The sequence below is a fragment of the Canis lupus genome, chromosome X (assembly GCF_011100685.1).
Source record: "Canis lupus familiaris isolate Mischka breed German Shepherd chromosome X, alternate assembly UU_Cfam_GSD_1.0, whole genome shotgun sequence".
Classification (NCBI taxonomy): Eukaryota; Metazoa; Chordata; class Mammalia; order Carnivora; family Canidae; genus Canis; species Canis lupus.
Window position 1 is genome coordinate 42768903 of NC_049260.1, and position 8476 is coordinate 42777378.

Sequence of the window (8476 nt, forward strand, 5' to 3'; positions counted from 1 at the left end):
CCCCCATGTACCTCATAAACCTTATAAACCTCATAAACTTCATTAAACCATATAAAGCTGATCTCAAAGATTTGAAAGATCTTATACTCTACAGAGATGAAGTATTCAGAAGCTTCACACTCAACACTGATACCACACAACTCAGATTCAAATCTAGGAACCCAGAAATGGTAAATATCTGGGTAAATATAATAGATGATTCTTTTAATACTAGGTCTTTTAAACTATGTTTGACACTTAAAAGTAACGTTTATACCATTGTCTGACTTTTTTTCACTTTGGGTTTGCCTCCAGGACACAAGTGTCATGAAAACCACCACTAAACTTAAACCAAAATGGGAAAGGAAAAGACTCATATCAACATTGTTGTTGTTTGGACACAGAGATTTGAGAAAATCTACCACTATTGGTCATCTGGTCTACAAATGTGGTGGGATCAATAAAAGAACTATCCAGGACACCTGGGTGGCTCAGTGGTTGAGTGTCTGCCTTTGACTTGGGGCATGGTCCTGGAGTCCAGGATCGAGTCCTACATTGGGCTCATGTGGGGAGCCTGCTTCACTCTGCCTGTGTCTCTGCCTCTCTCTCTGTGTCTCTCATGAATGAATAAATAAAACCTTTAAAAAAAGAACTGTCAAAAAATTGGAGAAAGAGATGGGAAAAAGCTCTTTCAAATATGCCTGGGTCTTGGATAAACTGAAAGCTGAATGTGAATGTGGTATCATCATTGATATCTCCCTGTGGAAATTTGAGACCAGCAAGTATTATGTGACCATCATTGATGCCCCAGGACACAGAGACTTTATAAAAAATGTGATTATAGGCACATCTCAGGCTTACTGTGCTGTTCTGATTGTTGCTGCTGGTGTTGGTGAATTTGAAGCCAGTATTTCCAAGAATAGTAGACCTGTGAGCATGCCCTTCTGGCTTATGCACTGGGAGTGAAACAACTAATTGTTGGTGTTAATAAAATGGATTCCACTGAGCTACCCTATACCCAGAAGAGACATGAGGAAATCATTAATGAAGTCACCATCTACATTAATGGGGTTTGAGACCCCATTCTTCTTTACTCCTCATATTCCCAATCTCATTAAGAAAGTTGGTTACAATCCCAACACATTAGCATTTGTGCCAATTTCTGGTTGGAATAATGATGACATGCTGGAAGCAAGTGCTAACATGCCTTGGTCCAAGAGAAGGAAAGTCACCTGTAAAGATGGGAATGGCAGTGGAAACACAATGTTTGAAGCTCTGGATTGCATTCTGCCACCAATTTGTCCAACTGGTAAGCCCTTGCATCTGCCTCTTGAGGATGTCTACAAAATTGGTGGTATGGGTACTGTCCTTGTGGGCCAAGTGGAGACTGGTGTTCTTAAACCTGGCATGTGGTCACCTTTGCCCCAATGGTACAATTAAACTAAAATCTGTTGAAATGCACCATGAAGCTTTGAGTGAGTCTCTTCCTAGGGACAATATGGACTTCAATGTGAAGAATATATCTATCAAAGATGTTCATTATGGCAATGTGGTTGGTGACAGCAAAAATGACCCACCAATGGAAGCAGCTGGCTTCACAGCTCATTATCCTGAACCAACAGGCCAAATCAGTGTTAGACATTCACCTGTGCTGGATTGTCACACAGCTCACATTGCTTGCAAGTTTGCTGAGCTGAAGGAGAAGACAGATAATCGTTCTGGAAAAAAGCTGGAAGATGGTCCCAAGTTCTTTTTTTTAATAATAAATTTATTTTTCATTGGTGTTCAATTTGCCATCATACAGAATAACACCCAGTGCTCATCCCGTCAAGTGCCCCCCTCAGTGCTCGTTACCCATTCACCCCCACCCCGCACCCTCCTCCCCTTCCATCACCCCTAGTTCATTTCCCAGTTAGGAGTCTTCATGTTCTGTCTCCCTTTCTGATATTTCCTACCCCTTTCTTCTCCCTTCCCTTCTATTCCCTTTCACTATTGCTTATATTCCCCAAATGAATGAGACCATATAATGTTTGTCCTTCTCCGATTGACTTATTTCACTCAGAATAATACCCTCCAGTTCCATCTACGTTGAAGCAAATGGTGGGTATTTGTCATTTCTAATAGCTGAGTAATATTCCATTGTATACGTAGACCACATCTTCTTTATCCATTCATCTTTCAATGGACACCGAGGCTCCTTCCACAGTTTGGCTATTGTGGACATTGCTGCTAGAAACATCAGGGTGCAGGTGTCCCGGCATTTCATTGCATCTGTATCTTTGGGGTAAATCCCCAGCAGTGCAATTGCTGGGTCGTAGGGCAGGTCTATTTTTAACTCTTTAAGGAAGCTCCACACAGTTTTCCAGAGTGGCTGTACCAGTTCACATTCCCACCAACAGTGCAAGAGGGTTCCCCTTTCTCCACATCGACTCCAACATTTGTTGTTTCCCGTCTTGTTAATGTTCACTATTCTCACTGGTGTGAGGTGGTATCTCATTGTGGTTTTGATTTGTATTTCCCTGATGGCAAGTGATGCGGAGCGTTTTCCCATGTGCTTGTTGGCCATGTCTATGTCTTCCTCTGTGAGATTTCCGTTCAAGTCTTTTGCCCATTTCGTGATTGGATTGTTTGTTTCTTTGGTGTTGAGTTTAATAAGTTCTTTATAGATCTTGGAAACTAGCCCTTTATCTGATAGGTCATTTGCAAATATCTTCTCCCATTCTGTAGGTTGTCTTTGAGTTTTGTTGACTGTATCCTTTGCTGTGCAAAAGCTTCTTATCTTGATGAAGTCTCAATAGTTCATTTTTGCTTTTGTTTCTTTTGCCTTCGTGGATGTATCTTGCGAGAAGTTACTGTGGCCGAGTTCAAAAAGGGTGTTGCCTCTGTTCTCCTCTAGGATTTTGATGGAATCTTGTCTCACATTTAGATCTTTCATCCATTTTGAGTTTCTCTTTGTGTATGGTGCAAGAGAGTGGTCTAGTTTCATTCTTCTGCATGTGGATGTCCAATTTTCCCAGCACCATTTATTGAAGAGACTGTCTTTCTTCCAGTGGATAGTCTTTCCTCCTTTATCGAATATGGTCCCAAGTTCTTGAAATCTGGTGATGCTGTCATCTTTGACATGGTTCTTGGCAAGTCTATGTGTGTTGAGAGCTTCTCTGACTATCCTCCTCTGGGTTGTTTTGCTGTTCATGACATGAGGCTGAAGGTTGCTGTGGGTGTCATCAAAGCACTGGACAAGGAGGCAGCTGGAGCTGGCAAGGTCACAGAGTCTGTCCAGAAAGCTCAGATGGCTAAATGAATATTATCTCCAACACCTGCCACTCCAGCCTTAATTGGTTGTAGAAGAATGGTGTCAGAACTGTTTGTGTTGGGGATCCCTGGGTGGTGTAGTGGTTTAGCGCCTGCCTTTGACCCGGGGCGCGATCCTGGAGACCCAGGATCGAGTCCCACGTCGGGCTCCCGGTGCATGGAGCCTGTTTCTCCCTCTGCCTGTGTCTCTGCCTCTCTCTCTCTCACTGTGTGCCTATCATAAATAAATAAAAAAGGAAAAAAAAAAGAACTGTTTGTGTCAAATTGGCCAGCAAAAGACTGGTTAATGATAACAATACATTGTAAAAATCTTTAGAAGGAAAGTAGAATGTTTTTGTGGACCATTTGTTTTTGTGTGTGTGTGACATTTAAGTTACTTAGCTTTTAAAATCAATACTTTTTAAAAGATTTTTATTTATTTATTCATGAGACACACACACACACACACACAGAGAGAGAGAGAGAGAGAGAGAGAGAGAGGCAGAGACATAGGCAGAGCGAGAAGCAGGCTCCATGCAGGGAGCCCGATGTGGGACTCCATCCTGGGATTCCAGGATCACTCCCTGGGCCGAAGGCAGGCACTGCTGAGCCACCCAGGGATCCCCTAAAATCAATACTTTTTAATGGGAACAACTTGACCAAAAATCTGTCACAGAATCTTGAGACCCATTAAAACAAAAGTTTAATGAGAAAAAAATTTATATCGTCTGATGTAGTTTTCAACATATGTAAATTGTAATCAATCAGACAACTATAGCCTAAAGAGGAGATGATAAAAGGCCTGGAAGGTGGCAAGGTTTCTACATTTGAACTGAAATGATAAAACATTGATTCTAAAGAGAACATGAAAAGATAAGTATGTACTTTGTAATTCCTAGAGCAACCACTGTAAAATCACATGCAAAGATATAGTCAAAATCATAACAGATATACTGAAATGGAATATCGAATGTTTTAAATAACCCAAAACAAGGCAGTAAAGGTAAAACAGGAATTAAAAACAGAAGGAAAACCAGAAAAAATAAAATAATAGGTCTGAATCCAAACATCAATAATATATTAAATTTAAATGGCCTAAATACATTAATTTAAGGATAAACACTGTCAAAATGAAAAACCATGACTTGACCATATGCTGTCTACAAATGTAATGATATTGGTAGGATGAAAACAAAAGAAAGGCTGGTTTCTGTGTGGAAATATAGAGTGTTGCAAAGAGCATCACTTCCATCTTCACAAGAAAAAAGCTGGACAAACTGCAACTTAAATACTTTTCTTGAAACCATCAGTGAGGGATCCCTGGGTGGCGCAGGGTCCTGGTTGTCCCTCTGCCTATGTCTCTGCCTCTCTTTCTGTGTCTCTCATGAATAAATAAATAAAATATTTTTTAAAACTATAGTAATCAAAACAGTATGGTACTGGCACAAAAATAGACACTGGATCAATAGAACAGAATAGAACACCCAGAAATAAACCCATAACTATATGATCAATGAATCTTTGACAAAGCAGGAAAGAATATCCAATGGGAAAATACAGTTTTCAAACAAATGGTGTTGGGAAAACTAGAAAGCAATATGCCAAAGAAAGAAACTGGAGCACTTTCTTACACTACACAAAAATAAATTCAAAATGGATCAAGTATCTAAATGTGAGACCTGAAAGCATAACAATCCTAGAAGACAACACAGGCAATAACTTTTTTGACATCAGCTGTAGCAACTTTTTTCTACATAGGTCTCCTGACACAAGGGAAACAAAAGCAAAAATAAACTATTGGGACTTCATCAAAATAAAAAGCCTCTGCACAGGGAAGGAAACCATTTATTTATTTATTCAATCATTTATTTATATCAGTGTGTATGCATGAATATTTATTTTATTTTTTAGGTCCTATTCCAATACAACTGTTTTGTATTCTGTGGCTCAAATTGTTCCAGTTTGTCCATAGAGACCTAGCTCTTTCAGATTGGCTCCTGTGTACTTTTAACATGGCCTTCGTGTTCTTCATCTTTTTGTTTTTTAGCTTCCCCTTACTTTCTGGCACTAAAAGATTATAAAGGTTCATCTTTCTACCCCAGAATCAGCCATTTCTCCAGGGTCCCTGGTTCCTTTTATTAAGAAATGGTATTTAGAAACTGAGATCTGGTTGCTTATCTACCTGATTTTAAGAATTATTATAAAGTGACAGTAATCAAGATGCACAGATGAACATGATAGAATAGAGTCCAGAAATTGGCCCATACAAATATGGCCAATTGCTTTTTTGACAAAAGTACCAAGCCAATTCAGTGAATAAAGGGTGGTACAAATGATCTCAAATTACAGTGGTTTGCCTTACAATTTTTCAAGTTTACAGTGGTGTAAAAGCACTGTAGAAATGTTCAGGAGAAATGGTATCTTGAATTCTGAATTTTGATCTTTTCCCAGGCTAACAATAGGTAGTGTAATACTTTCTCATGATGCTGGGTAGCAGCATCAAGCCATAGCTCAGCTCCCAGTGAGCTATGCAATTAAGAGGGAACCAATAGGGATCCCTGGGTGGCGCAGCGGTTTGGCGCCTGCCTTTGGCCCAGGGCTCGATCCTGGAGACCCAGGATCAAATCCCACGTCAGGCTCCCGGTGCATGGAGCCTGCTTCTCCCTCTGCCTGTGTCTCTGCCTCTCTCTCTCTCACTGTGTGCCTATCATAAATAAATAAAAATTAAAAAAAAAAAGAGGGAACCAATACACTTATAACCATTCTGTATCCATACAACCATTCTGCTTTTCACTTTCAGTATGGTATTCAATAAATTACATGAGATATTCAATGCATTACTATAAAATAGGCTTTGTGTTAGATGATTTTGCCTAACCATAGGCTAATATAAGTGTTCTGAGCCTGCTTAAGGAAGGCTAGGCTAAGCTATAGGTTGATAGGTTAGTTTTATTAGATGCATTTCCAACTTACAATATTTTCAACTTACGACAGGTTTTTTGGGATATAACCCCATTGTAAAGCAAGGAAGATCTGTATTTTTAGTAAGTGGTATGGGGGAAAATTGGGCAGTCATATGCAACAAAAATGAACCTCTACTTAAACTTCATATCATACATAAAAATTAATACCAAATGGATCATATATCTAAATGTAATATAAAACTATAACACTTAAAGAAAAAAACTTAGGAGAGAATCCCAGGATCATGACCTGAACCAAAGGCAGACACACAACCACTGAGCCACCCAGGTACTCCTGATTACTACAGCTTTTTTTTTTTTTAATTTTTTTGTATTTATTTATGATAGTCACACACACACAGAGAGAGAGAGAGAGAGAGAGAGAGAGAGAGAGAGAGAGAGAGAGGCAGAGGCACAGGCAGAGGGAGAAGCAGGCTCCATGCACTGGGAGCCCGAAGTGGGACTCGATCCCGGGTCTCCAGGATCGCCCCTTGGGCCAAAGGCAGGCGCTAAACCGCTGCGCCACCCAGGGATTCCCCTACAGCTTTTTTTAAAATAATAGATTTATTTTTTATTGGTGTTCAATTTGCCAACATACAGAATAACACCCAGTGCTCATCCCATCAAGTGCCCCCCGTAAGTGCCCGCCACCCAGTCACCCCCACCCCCCACCCACCTCCCCTTCCACCACCCCTAGCTCGTCTCCCAGAGTTAGGAGTCTTCCATGCTCTGTCTCCCTTTCTGATATTTCCCACTTATTTTTCCTCCTTTCCCCTTTATTGTCTTTCACTATTATTTATATTCCCCAAATGAATGAGAGGATATAATGTTTGTCCTTCTCCGATTGACTTATTTCACTCAGCATAATATGCTCCAGTTCCATCCACGTTGAAGCAAATGGTGGGAACTACAACTTTTTTTTTTTAAATTTTTAAAAATTTATTTATGATAGTCACAGTGAGAGAGAGAGAGAGAGAGAGAGACAGAGACACAGGCAGAGGGAGAAGCAGGCTCCATGCACCGGGAGCCTGATGTGGGATTCGATCCCGGGTCTCCAGGATCGCGCCCTGGGCCAAAGGCAGGCGCCAAACCGCTGCGCCACCCAGGGATCCCTACAGCTTTTTAATATAACCTGAAGTCTAGAATTGTGATACTTCCAGCATTACTTTACTTTTTCAAGGTTGCAATGGCTATTTGGGATCTTTTGAGGTTCCAAACAAATTTTAGGGCTGTTTGTTCTAGCTCTGTGAATAACGCTGTTGGTATTTTGATAGGGCTAGCATACATAAATATTTATTGAAGCTCGATTTGCCAACATAATGTATAACATTTATTGAGCATCCCATCAAGTACCCTCCTCAGTGCCCATCACCCAGTCACCCCATTCCCCTGCCTGCCTCCCGTTCCTCTACCTCTTGTTCGTTTCCCAGAGTTAGGAGTCTCTCATGTTTTGTCACCTTCTCTAATTTTTCCCACTCATTTTCCCTCCTTTCCCCTATAATCAATCCCATTCACTATTTCTAATATTCCTCATATGAGTGAAACCATAAAATGATTGTCCTTCTCCAATTGACTTACTTCACTCAGCATAATACCCTCCATCCACATCGAAGCAAAAGGTGGGAAATGGTGGGTATTCGTCGTTTCTAATGGCTGAGTAATATTCCACTGTATACATAGACCACATCTTCTTTATCCATTCTTCTGTCGATGGACACCGAGGCTCCTTCCACAGTTTGGCTATTGTGGACATTGCTACTATAAACATTGGGGTGCAGGTGTCCCGGCATTTCATTGCATCTGTATCTTTGGGGTAAATCCCCAGCAGGGCAATTGCTGGGTCATAGGGTAGCTCTATTTTTAACTCTTTGAGGAACCTCCACACTGTTTTCCAGAGTGGCTGTACCAGTTCACATTCCCACCAACAGTGCAAGAGGGTTCCCCTTTCTCCACATCTTCTCCAACATTTGTGGTTTCCTGTCTTCTTAATGTTCACCATTCTCACTGGTGTGAGGTGGTATTTCATTGTGGTTTTGATTTGTACTTCCCTGATGGGAAGTTATGTGGAACATTTTCCCATGTGCTTGTTGCCCATGTGTATGTCTTCTTTGGTGAAATTTCTGTTCATGTCTTTTGCCCATTTCACAATTGGATTGTTTGTTTCTTTGCTGTGGAGTTTAATAAGTTTTTTATAGATCTTGGATACTAGCCCTTTATCTGATATGTCATTTGCAAATATCTTC

At 40.6% G+C, this 8476-nt stretch overlaps 1 pseudogene; it reads left to right on the top strand.

The window, feature by feature from the left end:
• The first annotated feature begins 335 nt into the window (after positions 1-335).
• LOC100688915 lies at positions 336-3280 on the top strand (annotated as a pseudogene).
• Positions 3281-8476: the final 5196 nt, after the last annotated feature.